At 39.0% G+C, this 16,380-nt stretch overlaps 1 protein-coding gene across 1 annotated transcript in view; it reads right to left on the bottom strand.

Annotated features, from left to right (window-relative positions):
* Positions 1 to 16,164, bottom strand: part of TRMT9B (tRNA methyltransferase 9B (putative)) — a 109,945-nt gene extending 93,781 nt beyond the window's left edge. The window contains exons 1-2 of the mRNA XM_061370777.1: positions 16,070 to 16,164; positions 10,085 to 10,135 (exon numbers count right to left, since the gene is read on the bottom strand). The gene's annotated coding sequence lies outside the window, so the exon portion shown is untranslated. The remainder of the gene's footprint in view (positions 1 to 10,084; positions 10,136 to 16,069) is intronic.
* Positions 16,165 to 16,380: the final 216 nt, after the last annotated feature.

Below are 16,380 nucleotides of genomic sequence, written 5' to 3'. Positions count from 1 at the left end.
CTTTGTGTTAGCTTTATTTGTTATAAAGGTGAAACATTCCAAATTTGATTAAATTTCAAGTTGTTCAAATTTTTTTTGTACATTTTAAATTAACATCTTGTAATTTTGTTTCCTTATTTATTTTTCCCACTGTGGGAAAAAAAGAGTTGATCACATACCCAACTAAAGGAGCTGGCATGTAAATCTCACGTGCAGCAGGAGGTGACATAAGTAATTCATTACATAATCTCCGATTCTCTACTCAGTGTGATATTTCTACTGAAATAGTATTTAAAACCAGTATTCTTCAGATGAGACAGAGATTCTTGGCCTAACAACTTCTGTAAGTTTTAATGAGGGTTTGGAGAGTACAGATGTTTTTCTACGACTTTTTCCAGAGCTTCACCCCACCGGTGAAGCCATCGGTCCATTACCAATATTATTCCCCTGAAATCACGTTATCATGGCATAAACATGGGCTGCCAAAAATTGTGGATTTGCACAGAGGCTTTGAGAAATCTGTGAGTAGGCTTTATTGTATGGGAAGACAGACTGCACAAAGAAATACCACTCAATGAGCCAAAATTTAAGGTCTTAAGGTTGCTACATCTGAGCTAGTGAATGTTTTTTTTATCATACAGATCTCAAGGCTTTGCTAATATGAAAACCTTCTCTGAGGGATAGGTTAGCTATGATAACTATTTTATAATGAAAAAAAGAAAAAAAGAAGCTTGGTTTGTAAAGATTAGGTATTGATTAAATGAGTTCTTAAGACAAGTATAGAATATTCATATTACTTAAATAGACTGTAAACAAATAATGTTATTTTCCTTAGTGAAGCCAGATTAGATGTACTGTAATGTTTCTAAAAAGCATTAGAGAATACCTTACCATGTCAATTCCTCTTTATTCTCTTCCAATTCTGCACTGAAATGCTCTTGCATGCCATCTTCCTATTTGCCATCATTTTCTATTATACATTTTCAGCTCATAACGCTCTCTGTAACTGAGTGAACTGCTGTCAATACATATTTACTAATTTGACAGTGATGGACACAGCTGCATTTTATAAGCTCCTGGAAAGCTGTGAAGTTTTGATGACCCTATCATTTCTCACAGGCCTACACTTACTTTGCCACTAGTTTTCTAATCAGAACTTGTTGGATGTCCAAATCTGTGCTTGGTAGTTTGCATGCAATATGTGCCGGAGTAGACAGTATTTGTGTGGCAAAAATAGTTTACTTATCTGGCACAAAAATATATGATAATGCCAGAAAAACATACAGATGGCAGTTGGATTGTCTAAGCAAGGGTTCATGTTCTATAGTCTCTCTCTCAAGTAAAGTTTTCTTGTTTGGTTTTCCTAATGATTCATCTGATAATGCCTGGTGAACAACTACAGTGCTAAAAGCCTAGTGGGGACAGAGAATACAGCCTGATGGGCATTCCAGGACTTCTCTGATGTCCAGATTGCACTTTCAGCAAAAACTAACATATTTCCAAATACATTTATGCCTATTCTGACTTCATTGAGATCTCTGTGACATCTTTGATTCTGTTGTCATCTAGAAACATTTTACGCTTCTCTTTGAACATCAGAAATTTCTTTAGAATAAAGGATCATTCAGAAGACATTTCTTGAGCTCACTTCATCTACTCTGTTGCTTTGTGTATGTTCAGTACGTGATCATAAAAAATCTGTAAGACTGACTGACAGAATGACAAATCCTACCTAATTAGTACTTACCAGATTTTAGCCAGTCATCTTCAACACTTCAAGCAATGTTCTACCAACATAAAATCTTGTTTTTCTAAGTCTAAATACATGAAGATTTGCATGAGTCAAAGAGAATTATTCAATGGTATTATGCCTCTCACCAAGTTTCAAGATATTTCAAACCTGACGTGAAAAAGTAATGTGATATAAACTGCACAAAAACTAATCAGATAAAAAAGAGTGGATGTGCAAGAAAAATAACAGAATGGAACACAATTTGCATTCTGGGTTCAATTCTGGAAAAAAACCCAGCAAAACAACTCAGCCTTTGAAAGATTATTACACATGAAAAAACCTACCAAACACCACAAATAAATGACTTAAGACGAGTTCACTTCAGACGCAGCTTATAACCACCTATTGCCATTTAGGCTAAATGGGAGTAAAATTTAAAAAGCCCTCTAACTTAAAAATATTTTCTCCCAGTTAGTTCCAACTAGTTTTTCTCCATGAAACAAAACCAATAAGGAACAAATTATTTCAGTACACTGCCATTCAACAAATAATGTACCTATCAACCCCACCCTACACTGTTTGAATATCAGATATACACAAAGACAATACATTTGCGATGGTTAAGACAGAAACTGATTAAGATAAATTGAGCCATACACAGTGGCTTGCCCTACACACTACAGCAGGTATGCAAGAAAGGCAGGAATAAAATCCAGTTCTCGCAAGCTCCTGTTTTAACCACACAATCCCCTTTAGGAATTCCCTGTAGTAAACAGATTTATTTGGATACAGACTTTTTTTCATAAAAAAACCCAAACCAACAAATCAAAAACCATCAACTCTAATAAGGCAGCAAACACTATCCTTTTTTAAGTGCTTTCAGATTTATGCTGGCCTAAATCGCTCTCTAAAGCTCCCAGCAGCTCTCTACATCTACCTGAAAGGAGGTGGTAGCTAGGTGGGTGTCAGTCTCTCCTCCCAAGTAACAAGTGACAGGACAAGAGGAAATGGCCTCAAGTTATGCTGGCGGAAGTTTAGATTGGATATTAGGGAAAAGTTCTTCATTGAGACGGTGGTAAGGCATTGAAACAGGCTTTCCAGAGAACTGATGGAGTCACTGTCCCTGGAAGTGTTCAAAAACCGTGTAGATGAGGCCCTTAGTGACATGACTTAGTGGTGGTCTTGGCAGTTCTGAACTGGTGTTTGGACTTGGTGATCTTAAAGGTGTTTTCCAACCTAGTTGATTCTGTGAAACGCGAACAGAAGTTTCCTCTATAAGTTTTAGAAATACTTGGCTAGACACCAAACGCTGCCCTTACATAAGGGCACATAATCACCTGACACTTGTAACTACCTCACTGATTTTCCAAGAATTTTAATCCTCTTTTCCTGAAACTATCCCTTTAGTGGGAAAATTTGTTTATTCTATTAATTAAATGCTTGCTGTAGAAAACAAGCTTATTTATCAAACAGGAGAAAAGTTTCCACTTTAAAACATCAGCAAAGCACAAAATGTGGCTTATCATAAAAAACTGCCCATTCCTCAATTGTGCACTCCCAGGCTGCTTCTACACATTTAAAAACCTTTCTACAGAAAAAAATTAAGCTTCCCAACTCTTCTTTCCTGTGAGATGATCATGCCAGCAAGTAAAGCATATAGCTGATGCACAGCAATTATGAGACTGTGCAAAGAGCAGACCAGAGATTTCTGTTTGATGGTTGGAGGCAGAAGTAACCTGAACTTCGTACTATCACAGATTTTTATTTTATAGACTATTTGGGTATATGAACTAATCAACTCATTCTGGTTGCTGTCAGACACATGTCAGTTTATACGTCAGATGGAAAATGCAATGGATCAAATCCGCTCCATGAAGTCAATGCAAGTTTTAACTACAGACTTCAAAGAAACCAAAATCTATCTCATTATTACTCAAAATGTTTCTCACTAGTGACTATACAACTAGAACCGTTCATTAACAATGATTCTGGTGTGTGGTTTTTTGCATGTGTAATTTACACTTACATCCTTTGTAATAATTAAAGGTTGCTAAAGTGACAACAGAATGTATTAGGAAGTTTCTGAACCACTAATTGTGGGAAGCCAGAAGAATACCCCAGGGAATTACCACTTCACTTGAAAAAGGATTACTGCATGCTTTTCTTACAACAGAATAACAGAGACTGTATGGGACCACAGGAGGTATTTGGTCTACCCTCTGCTCAAAGGAGGGTAAAGTAGAGCGGGTTGCTCAGGCCATATCCATTCAGGTTTTTCATGTTTCCAAGGATGAAGACTCCACAAATTCTCCGGGCAACCTGTTCCAGAGTTTGACCACCTTGCAGTAAAAATATTTTGTCTTATTTCTAAGCATTTCAGTTCGTGCCCACTGCCTCTGGGCACATTTGGAAATACCCCCCACACAATGGGGGAACATTTGGAAATACCCACAGTTGCAAAACCACCAGTGTAACTCCACTTCAGCTGTACAAAAGATCACCCAAAACATCATTCACTGTCAATCACTACTGTGTCAGAGAAAATTTAAATTCCCACCATACTCCTACATAAGCACTTCCTACTATTACTCCTGCAAGCAGTTTTTCCCTAAAAAAACAGATCTGTCTCATAACACTTCTATACTGTTTGAGGCTCCAGAAACCAGAAAGGGCCTGTCGTACAAAAGGGGTGGAGGGTGGGTGATGAAATGAGCTGTGCCTAGAAAGTCAAAGCAAATTCTCAAAAAACAAGTTTTACTTCTGTAGTGCTATGATTCATAAAGTAGGAGGAAAAGGAGAGCATGAAATTAATGGCTGGGAAGAGCCACTGCCAACTCTGTAGGAACTACCATTCTGTGATTTCCAGCTCTTTCCTCCCTTAATGCCAGCAAAACAGCAAGAGGAAGGGACCATAGACTGCATACAGTGCTGCAGCTCTGGCATAAATGGAACAGACAATGACTGCTCCCAGCAGCCTGTCACCCTTGGTATCCCACTCCTTTGCCTATGCCCAAAGACAGACTTCAGCGGTAATTTCTCTAGCACAAAACCAACTGGTAGTTTATGGCTACACTGGGCATTCACTGATCTAGCACTTGTGTAGGTCAACTGTTATGGTAAGAAGGGAGGAAAAGAAACAGAACATTGCACAGGGAGCCCTATTGCTACTTTGACCCATTCTGCTGTGATGCAACACAAGTGGTGGCCACCAAAGGATGGAGTATGACAAAAGTCAGTCTCTTAAAAACAAGTATAACTGCAGGAATACTTGTGTGTGAACATAAGGGAGCCCATATTCTTGCTCAATACCTGAAATACCCACAATCTCTAATATGAATGAAGCTTTGGTGACCCAGAACTCAGCTGCCTTCTGTGGGGATTATGCAGATCAAGCATGAAAACCATCCTGTGGTACTCATGAAACTCAAACCCCGACAAAAAAAAACCCAACAAAAACAACCAACTAAAACCAATAATAATTAAAGTTGAAGTTATTTATTAAAATTCTTTATTGAAACAGTTATGCATAATGGAATTAAACCAGTTTAAAAATGAATCTGCTGCTTCCTCTTCCTAAAAAATATTTATTGTTTTTGTTGTTTCCAATAACTACACTGTTCAGCTGAAAACTGGATCTCTTCAATAAAAAAATTGCAGCTTTTAAGACTTCACTACCAAACTTCTGCTTCTAAATAATTATTTGAAAGGTTGGCAACAATCTCTATTTTTGTCTTTATCTTCACTTTCCTAAAAGTGAAGCTCTTTTAAAACTATTGCTTCTGGGATGCATTATGTATCACGGAAAGTAATTAGAAAATTGTTTAAAATCTTAGATCATTACTTTTGTGCAAATAGAGCTGACTTCAGTTTCTTGCTTGAAAGATTTTTTTGACAAATAATGCACTTAACTGCCAATTTTCTAGTGGGAAAACAAAACAAGATTTCAAACTGGTATTTTGGCTTCTCCATCTCATCTGAAACATTGTTCCCAACTAGTTTATTAAATTCTGAATGTATCCCTCTAACTCATCACATTTAATAAGTTAAACAGGAACTGAAATTTCTATTCCTTCCAAAAGCCAAGTCTACAGGAAAACAACATAGAATCATAGAATTAACTGGGTTGTTTAGAAATGTAGCTTTTCTAAAACAGGACCTGCACAACACACTGCACACCAATCTCAGACATGATATACTGAAGATTTTGGAAGGCAGAAAAGCACACTGTACCACTTTTACAGAGAGAAGTACAAGCAGGGGAAATGTACTGTTTCTATTTTGTTTTACATTTAATAGCACTTACTACTCTCAATTTAAAACTCTACTTAATTTTTATTTCCTAAAGCACCAAGACTTACAGAAGTTAATGCAAACTCTTTTTAAAAAGCTTGTAAATGCTTTGCTCACAGGTACGTACAGATATTTTCATCTATATATTCTAATGACATGAGAACTACAGAAATGAAGTATGCAGTGGAAACAATAGTGGAATCTAAGGTAAAGCCCAGTATTCTGAAAACTGAATTTTTCAAAAAATACAGCTGACTATAACACACAAGACAATGCCATTGTGCAAGCTCTTATTTAAAAATAATAATCAATCATTCTATAGGCATTGTTATTACTTACGTAAAACACCTTGAAATGATTATTTTAAAGCATGATTTCTTAAAACAGTCATTCTGGGGAGAAACTGTTATTTGCAGTAAGAATGAATAAAAGTATTATGTCTTTCTATTGAGATCTACAGAAAGGTAGTGATTGTCTCAAAATGAAGCAGTACCAAGACAGAAGATTTGCATTAGGTATACTGACACACTATCTTTCATATTCTTCTGTTTGGGGCAGCAAAGGAAGGATCAGAGGTTCCTTCCAGTTGCCACTGTGCTCCCAAAACACTGTGGACACAGAGAAATCAGAGCTATAGTACAGTCTGAACACAGCCTGTATTTTGATTTAAGTGACATGAGAAAGTAGCTGCATCCATGACTTGCCTGCATTATACCACCTGGAAATAGGCAAGCTCGTGAGAAGAGAGACAGCTCGGTCCCATTAGTGTGAATATAATCAGAGCTTCGCAGTTTGCAGGAAAATATAAATGAACTACCTTCCCTTTTGCTTCCAGTTCCTTCCCAATAATTACTGATTCTACCTAAATTTCCCTCTTCAAATACTCGACATTTCTCTTAAGAGTGTAAGCTTTTCTCAAAGAGAAAGCCCTTTGGAGAAATTAGACTTCAGGCAGCCACCATCTTTGCTCACATTTCATCATTCTTGACATGTGGACTCCGATATGCTGCAAATGGTCAGCACATAGCTGATTAGGAAACCTCCCATTCTGATGTACTGTTTACTTAACTGTAACAGTTTACTTAGCTAGTTTGCCTAAGACATGAATCAGCCCTACAATTGGTATAACCTGCTTTTAAGCCTGGAATCAATTACTGACCATTAATGTTGTTTCAGAACTCCAGAATTATGGAAGTCTGTTACCCACTGGCATTAGCACTGTAAACAGCAGAGTATTCCATTCACCATTTCTATCAAGGTAACTCAGGTACCAAAAAAAGCACCTTGGAGAGTAATCTGGGTTTTTAAAAATGTTTAAATACAATAAAGAAAAACATGTTGCACCTTCTATTTCTACAGTAAATAATAAATATTTATATCTAGTCTACACAGTTAACTTTTGGCTTAGATTTATGGCCAGATATCAGGGTGTTAAAGCAGTACCAACAGAAGGCTAAAGTATTACAGGAATGATGAAAACTGACATAGTGACACCAAATTCTCCACAGCTCAGCGCTCCAGGACTCAACAAGTAGTCTCTCATAAGAAGGGTCTGCAATGCATCACAAAGGAAAACAAAGACAACAGCTTGTTAGGTTTTCAGCTCTTCAGAGAAGTACAGACATGAGCTGTGTGTGAAATGGGGCTGATCTACCAGTACCGGCTCAGCAAAAATGCATGCCAGCACGCTCCTGAAAAACAGCAGGATAAGTTGTTCACTTAAAGGACTGTGATTGTTTTGATAGGAGGTAGAAATATGAAAATAAATAGAATACATTATGTCATTTAAAAAAATACTCTCATATGCATGACCTTATCACAGTCTTTGAGCTCTTGTGAAACCCTTCTTGGACAATCAGGAATTGAGGGACAAAATCATTAAAAAAGATGCTTAAAATGTAATGCTTGTATGTAGTATGAAAAAGACAGAACAGATGAGACAGAATCCATTTGGGATGGGCTACCTGATACAGAGCCACCTATAAGAAAAGTGTGATGAGCCTAGTTTCATATGACCGAAACTTAGTACCACTGCATGGACAAATTATGTCCAATATATGTTGGAAGCACAAAATAATGTTTTATTGTTTTTTTCAAGAATAGAAGTGAAATTAAATGAGGTGGTTTATTGTCTCTATGTAGATCGTTAGTGGACAACAGCCAAAGATCAGATACAAATTTATCTTGTATAAATATGGTAAAGGAGAAATACTGAAACACTATGGGTTCTTTAAACAATCAGGCTGAAATGAAGAATTTGAGAGCATTCACTTCTCTCCTGCATGATCCCATGCTCCACTGGAAAAAAATATCCCCAAATTCAATTCTGTCACCTGCTGTCTTTGGCCTAAGTGGCACACACTTCCTGCAGTATGCTTGTAAGAAAAGGCTGGAAAGATGTGGCTGCGATACCTCAGCCTATAGAGCACAATGTGATGTTACTAATGTTCAAGATGCAAATCAGACATAAATAACAGCAAACAAGTACGACCCAAAGTAGAAAGGAGTGGGAACTGTAATACTCACCTTGTTGCCAAGAGATGAATTGTTGCCAATTAGGCTATTTGATTAAATAAATGTTTATTGCCACCTTGGTAAAATTTAAAGTAGTCACTTTTTTCTCAGGTCAGACTTTCTTCACGTAACACTACATTTACATATTCATAATCTTTGAAGAAAATTCATATATTGTCTGTTCTCACTGATGGGAAATAATTGCCTAGCACTCTAAAATGGATGCTCATTATATAAGAAAGAAATAGATATACACGAAAACTCTACGGAACTTTATGAATGAGAAATACTTAAGACAAGGAGCTGTTGCTTCTCCGATTCTAAAGAGTCAATCTAAGAAGAATAAGTAAAACCAAATTTTTAGCTATTTCAACTCCTTTTGAATTTTTCAAGACTAGTAACTTTATCATTAACTAGCTGGAAGCTCAGTGATTTATTTAGTACTAGCAGCACTGACATACACTGTCTGGTTATGTGCAAAGGTACCTGACAATCAGTCAACAACATGATACCCCACTCCAGCCTCAAGTCCAGTCCAGTAGTAACAAATCATTTTTTTTTCTTCACTTACCACTATAAGCAGGTCGTGAAGTCTTTTCTGATTTCTATGTGTTTCTTAAAATGTATTTTTATTGACTAAAACTCTAAATTTAATTCCACTTTTATTACTGACTACACAGAAAATAACTTTTTTTCCATGAGGCTAAATATTAAGCATAATAAGCTTTCTTTCTTCCCTTCTCCACTGCTGTAAGATCTGGGTTTGCAACACATGCAGACTTTTAATGCAAATATGATGTAATGACTGTAATTGTTTCACACTTTTCTTAAATTTTATCACAGTGAACAGCAACAATTATTACAAATTTTAAAAGAACTCTATATAGCAAAATATATTCAAAACTAAACATCTCAATATAATTTATATCAGAAGATGATCGTAAGTAGATCAAAACATCCAACTTGATAGCAAGTGATATAATAGAGAATATATGTATCAGCAAGCATATTAGAAAATATTAGTGAATATAAAACAGATACCAAAATAAATTGTTCTTTAAACTTCAAACAAGAACAGAGAACACATGCCAATCATTATCTTTTGCTATACATTTCTTTAAAAATAGTCAGCTTGTTCTTTAATGTGAATACATTAACACCCAGGAAAAAAAAAATCAGTATATGCAACACAATTGTTAGCCACCAACTTTCAGCTGAAGGAAAACATCCTGATAAACTGAAAAGAACACTGACTGACTTGCTTTTTTCCCCTTTTTAGTGAGTAGCTTTCACTGAAAAAAAAAAAAAAAAGTCCTCATTTAATTAAAGTCTTTTTAGCACTTCTTTAGCTGCTGTTCTGCTTTTTGTTCATTATTCAGTTACAGTCCTGCACTAAAAGTTTTAACTTCAGGAATAAATCATTAGTCAGAGCTATCTCTTTAAATTTTATATTTCACACTGTAAGTGCATTATTATTTGAATAATTACAATATATATTAATAGGAGCAAATATCCCACTGAATATTTAGCTAATTTTATAAATCTGCAGATTTTATGTGACTCTCCTACCAGGCAATAATGGCAGAAAGAAGGAGTCCAATCAGTCCAAGGGTTCTCTTCCTAAAGAAAAGACAAATATGACTCATGTCACATCCGGAGCTAAATTACTTTTTTAAACTGGAGAAATTTAAAATAAAACCTTTTAGAAGGTTGCTTAAAACTTTTCAAGTTTGCTGCTCTGCACACGTAGAAACATTCAGCTGTAGCTTTTGGAATGAACAACTACATAGCATCATATATGGGGAAAAAAATAAATACAGTGAACAAGAAAACAAGGAAGTAAGTGACTCCACTTACTGGTGTTCCCAGGATAGTCAAAGTATTTCCACAACTTCAAAACATAATTGCCAGATTTACCAAACCGCACTTATCAATGGCAGTTGATATCAATATCTATACAAACATACCCGTATGTACTCAAACATGCCAATACTGTAAAAACCATGTATAATTTTAGAAGGGAATACATTCAAACCTGCTACAAGCAAATGAACAAGTTAACTGGACACCTAAAATCATGTGGCTGCAACCTGCTCTTCAGTTTTCTGTTTTTCCTTTTCCAACAAAGAATCCAGAAGCCCACACAAAATACACAAGTATGCCATACAGTATGTATGAAGAAGTTCAGTACTGCCCTGAGGCATCATGGTTGCTTAATGCTAGTCTGCAAAAAACGCAGCAGTGTTATTGCCAACTCCTTAGAAACTTATCTCAGGCCAAGACACAGACAATACGGGTGCTTACAATTCACAGCCCAGAGTCCTTTCTTAACTGTAGGATTCAACTGCCATTCTGTTGAAAAAACATGGAGCAGGGCTTGCCATATTCTGTTAAATCACTGCCAGGATAACAGAAGGTTGTGAGAAAACAAATGCCTTGCATATAGCAGCCCATTGTTGCTGTGTATCCCCATTAAACAAAAAAAGATTCAAGTCAACATATGGCAGAAAAGTGATCCTACCCAGCAAGAAACTGGCCTACTGGAAATACTGACAGCTCTGCTCCATTCCTGTTAAAGTTGTGCTACTGAAGCAAAGAATTCCGTAGTCTGTAGGAACAGAAGCAACGTGAGATTTATCCCAAGAAATAGGGCATTTAGTAGGGAGTGACACATCCTCATCTCTAATTCATGCTTCCAAGACAATTTAAATTCGTGCAGTCACTTTAAGATGGATTACTTGGAGGGAGGAGATGCCTTTGAACATTCTTAGAGCAAACAAAACTGAATCTTCCAACTCTTCTATCAGTAACCTAACAGGTTGTTAAAAGGTTACTCAATGCCCCCATCCTTCACATCAAAAGCAAGCAGCCAAATTCAGACTCTCTGAATATGTCTGCTTGCCATGTCCTGACAAAACAGCCCTTCAACAGAGAATTGTAAATAGCTGAATGGGAAATAGATGCTAAACTGCTCTAGCACCGAACATACACAGAACCCACTTCTGAATGTGCACAGAAGTAAAATCCTAGACACTGCAGAGATAGAAAGTAAAATCAAGGAAGAGCCTTCTGATTTTAGGCATCTCCTGCATTAGGTAGCAGCTGTACAAGATTTCTTGGATCGCATTTTTTGACTTAGGGACCTGAATTCTCCCTAAATCCTGCTTTAGGTACTTAAGTCCTTTATTGGATCTAGCCAATAAACTCTCTCTCTCTGTCTTTACTCTACCTGGTTAAGTATTTTAGATCCTATTATGTTTTGCTTCCCTTTTTATTTTTAATGAGATACTTGTCTTTCTAACATGTAGTTAACTGTTTATCTCATGTGTAGTTGTTTGGTGGAGGCTTTTATACTCACCAGTGCATACATAATTACCAAGCGTAATTAAATAACTTACTAAGGGACTTATTTCAAAAGGACTGAGAACCCACAGCTCAAATTTTCTCAAAGGGAATTAAGATCCACTAAACCCCATACTGCTGTGCTGTACAGAAATGCCAGAGAAAGCGGCAGCAGCCTAGCCCTGGTTCAGCTCACCCTAACCACCAAGCCCGAGCTGCAAATGTAGCTTTGTGGCCTCTTGTCCCTAAAAAAAAAAACCAACTACTACTCAAAGCCAACTTCTGCCCAACACTGTTGCACAAAGGTTAGCATTTGTTTTCCAGCAGCGATGCTGAGTGTTTTTCCATTTAAAAGTTTGCCTGCCAGAACTAGATCACTGAAGCCCCAAAAGTCTACTTAGCAACAAAGAACAAACTGAAACAAAACAAAACCAAATTGGTTCTGAGCATTCATTAATTCCTAGCCACAGCTGAAGTGACTCAAACATCAGCAGCTAAGGCCTTCAAAAGCCATTGAGGAATTGGGGTTTTTTTAAAGCATATGACTCTTATTTGCCTAATCTAATCTTTCTCCATTTTATTTTGCCTTTGCTACACATACCTTGGCAAAAAGTGACAACAGCTGGCTAGCTAACTACCTTCAAAGAAATAAAGGGCAAACAGCCAGAAAGCTATTACCACATTTGTCTTAGATTACAACTACCTTCATTGGGTTAACCACTTTTTCTCGGGATACATACCAAGACTGCAAAAAAAAGGGCACACCTTCATATTTCCAGAACATAGGTATTAATTTTAGGTCCACCAATTGCCACTGCCTTTGCTTTAGCTGGGCTCAGTTTTGCTTTATTTTGTTTATACTCCTGTTGATTTCTGAAGCTCTTAAATCAGCATAATTACACATATGGTCAAGCACCAACTTAAACCACTATTTTAAGTGTTCAAGGCCAGATTGGACATGGCTTCCAGTAACCTGGGCTAGGGAAATGTGTCCCAGTCTGTGGCAGGAAGGTGGAATTAGGTGATCTACAAGGTCTCTTCCAACCCAAACCATTCTATGGTTCTATTATTTGTCATATTTAATGGGGTTGCACACTCTACCTGTACAAGGAATTGCTTATAGAAACATCTGAGCAACAGCTTACAAACTGTAAGAAAGCAATGTACTTCTACCTCACTGTACTGAAAGCATGGTACTTTGTAGGTACCTTTCTGAATGAGGATGACCAAGACTTACATCAGCAGTTGTAGGCAAACGGAAAAGACAATCCCTGAAGTGTTTCTTAGAATGGCCCATGTGAAAAGCACAATGTCATGGTTTAATTTTGGTTTTAAATATAATTTCTCTGACCCTACACGAGGAAAAAAAAACAACATAAAACCAAAAAACCCCAGATTTTTGTGTGCATGCTATTTTTAATGGAGTGGTGGTGGAGCCATGTGTGTTATCTAATCTAGTAATAAATCGCATGTCTCTCTTTTCCTCTTACATAACTATCACATCCTATCAGTAACTCAGTGAAAGATTAGAAAATCAAGTTTTTTCTTGTTCAGTTTAATATGAAAAGGTGAAACAATACAACAAAAGGCAAAGCTTTTAAGAATCAGCTGTAGCTTAAAGATGTAAGAATGACCACACTGGGTAATACGAAAGTCCAACTCAGTCCAGTACCCTTGCTTCCAACTGTGATAAAAATGAAAGTGTAGAGAATAAGGATGAGGTGAATGATCAGATTTCCCCCAACATAATCTCCTAGATTCCAGAAATCTATGTCTTGGGGATTTCCAGACACAAAAGTGATTTTATGTAATGGATTCTTTTCTGAATTCTCTGGACTCTCTGCATTCTCCTCCTGAACCCATCCATAGGATGCCAGGCTCCAAAATTACTTGATATCCAGAGGATTCCCTCTATTCTTGCAGCATACTGCTGACATGCATTTTAAGATCAAATTTGAAGCCTGTTTCTTTAATCTAATTAACTTCCAACAACTTTCTACAACCACAAAGAACTTAGGCAAAAATAAATCTTTTTTCTACCTAAACCTGAAAAACTTTCTTTTCCCCTTGTCGCATGGAAGCCCTGAGTGTCCAGGAGAGACTTAAGACAGTAAGGGTGACTATGAATATATTGAACAGCATGTATCACAGTATCACAGTATCACAGTATGTTAGAGATTGGAAGGGACCTCAAAAGATCATCTAGTCCAATCCCCCTGCCGGAGCAGGAACATATCATAAGCATCAGGAGACAGAGAAGGGTTACTGTGACAGTAAGTACTGCTAGCAGAAAGTGCAAGTTCTGAACAAATGTACTAAGATTTCTGCAACTGGTGGGAGCAGTTTAAGATGTCAGGCTCCCTATTCATCTATTCATCCATCCTACTCTAACTCTCTTTCACTGTTTTTAGTTGTTTTGAAGTGAAAGATGATGGGAAAAAAAATCAACTCTTTTGATCCAAGCCCCCAAGGCTGGCAATGCCATGAGTACACTGTTCCCATACATGGGGAATTATGAAAAATAGCTGACTGCAGCTGACAAAATTCCTAGAATTGTCAGTATAAATGCTAACACATGAACTTGCAAAGGAATCATTGGAAGTGGCAATAGTGGAAAGAAAGAGGTTTTAATTTCTTCTTGATCTTAACTGCTCCTAGAGGACAACCTTAGAATTCTAACTCCAGTGTTTGAAGGAAGTCCCACAAGCCCTTGAACTTTGTCCCGTTTTATTTTTCTTCTCCATTTCCACATGCAATCTAATCTAAAAGGCACAGTGAACTCCCATTCCTTTTGATGACTGTCCACAGTACTTCTTTCAGTTTTGCTTCTATCTAAATTCTCTGCTTATCTCCCTACACTTTGTGAAGGGCCAACTCACACCTGACACACCTGAAACAAAATTCATAACCCATTAAAACTATTCATAACAATTCAGTGCACTTTACCCCATCCTGCTGCCATTCAAGTTCACACTAAAGGCATTTTTTACTTTGATCTTTCCTTAGTCTGCCACTTCTTAACTCCATTTTTGAAATTACCTTTCCTATCCATGTTTAAAACATACCGTGCTCTCTCACATATTTCAATCATTGTAACACCTTTATTTCTTTGACTTCAGGAACATGAAAGACAACAGAAAGGCAAAAGATGCAGTATAGAGTGGCTGAGCTCAGGCAAACCACCTGGACATAAATCCAAATAACATCTTCAGTATCATCTTCCAGCCCACTGTATGTGAAATACAACTGAAGACAAATCTTTCCTTTCATAAGGCCATAAATTAATTTCCCTGATGTGCAAGCTTTGCCTGGAAGATTTTAGAGGAACTGGAATATTTACTTGAGATTTCTAGATTTATGACCGCTTCGAACAAAAACAAAAAAAGGGCAGAAAAGAGCTACTGTAAACACAGTAACACTTATGCATCAGACTTTAAGCTTTCATTAAAGCTTACATCTGGAAACCCTAAACGTGTCCCTACCAAAATGTACTGTACCATTTTAGGTCCAATAGGTCTGGTACTTCCCCAGAAGCGCTGGATTTGCTATTTTACACTCGCAGAAAAGAGTTTACTGCATCAACCAGCTGTAACGGCAGATGCACACGGGTTTACAGAATGAGAACATCGGCCCCCATCCCACGGGGACGCTACACAAAGCGCTGGAAACGGTCGAAACGATGGGTAAATACACACATACGGACGACGAGCTTTTGTCTCATAACTTTCACCTCCATTAAAACTCTAACAGAGAAAGACAAGGAGCCAGCCCAAGCGGCCGGAGTGCGAGCACCAGCCGCGGGGAGATAGAGAAGGCGTCCACGTACGGGCTGCCCGCAGCACACGCTAACAACTCCCCCAGCGCCGCACAGCTGCAGCCCCCCCCACCCCCGGTGACCCGCTGGAGAGCCACAACCCCGCCCAGGCGGCTCCACCCCTCCGCGCCGGGCAGCTTCCCCCCGCTTCCTGCCCGCCACCCAGCCCCAGCAGCGCCACTGACTCCCAACCCTCGCGGCCGCCCTCACCAGAGCGGCGCTGCTCCCGGGAGCCAACCGGGACCCCGCAAGGCCCGTCCCTCTGCCCCGGCAAACTCCCACCCCCTCCTTCTCCCACTCCCCCGAGCCTCGGGGCGGGAAGGACCGCGAGAGCACACAGCACCCCCTCCACATGGGGCCGATCCCTTCCCTTACGGACCCGACCCTCCCCTCCTCACCCCACGTGACTCGGTCCCCGGCCGCCCGGCGCCAACCCCGCCCCGGTGCGGCGCGCGCGTGGAGCGGTGTTTTGTAACCTCCCTCCATGTTGCGGCCCCGCCTCCCCCCCGGCGCCGCCGCCCGCGGCCAATGGCCAGCCCGCGCGGCGGTCAGCTGACGCGGCGTTTTATGTAAGCCGGCGGGGCTGAGGGCGCGCGGCGGAGAGGTTTGAACGGGGGGCCGCGCGCTGCCGCCGTACTCGCGGGGTGGGGGGGACAGTGGCCCCGGGGAGCGCGCGCGCGGGGGCGCGCACGTGACCCCACTCCCCCCC

The sequence above is a fragment of the Neopsephotus bourkii genome, unplaced genomic scaffold, assembly GCF_033783945.1.
Source record: "Neopsephotus bourkii isolate Nb327-2 ecotype Australia unplaced genomic scaffold, CSIRO-AGI_Nbou_v1 NB_168, whole genome shotgun sequence".
In the NCBI taxonomy this organism is placed as follows: Eukaryota; Metazoa; Chordata; class Aves; order Psittaciformes; family Psittacidae; genus Neopsephotus; species Neopsephotus bourkii.
The sequence above is the reverse complement of the archived record's forward strand: the minus strand, read 5'-3'. Positions and strand labels throughout refer to the sequence as shown.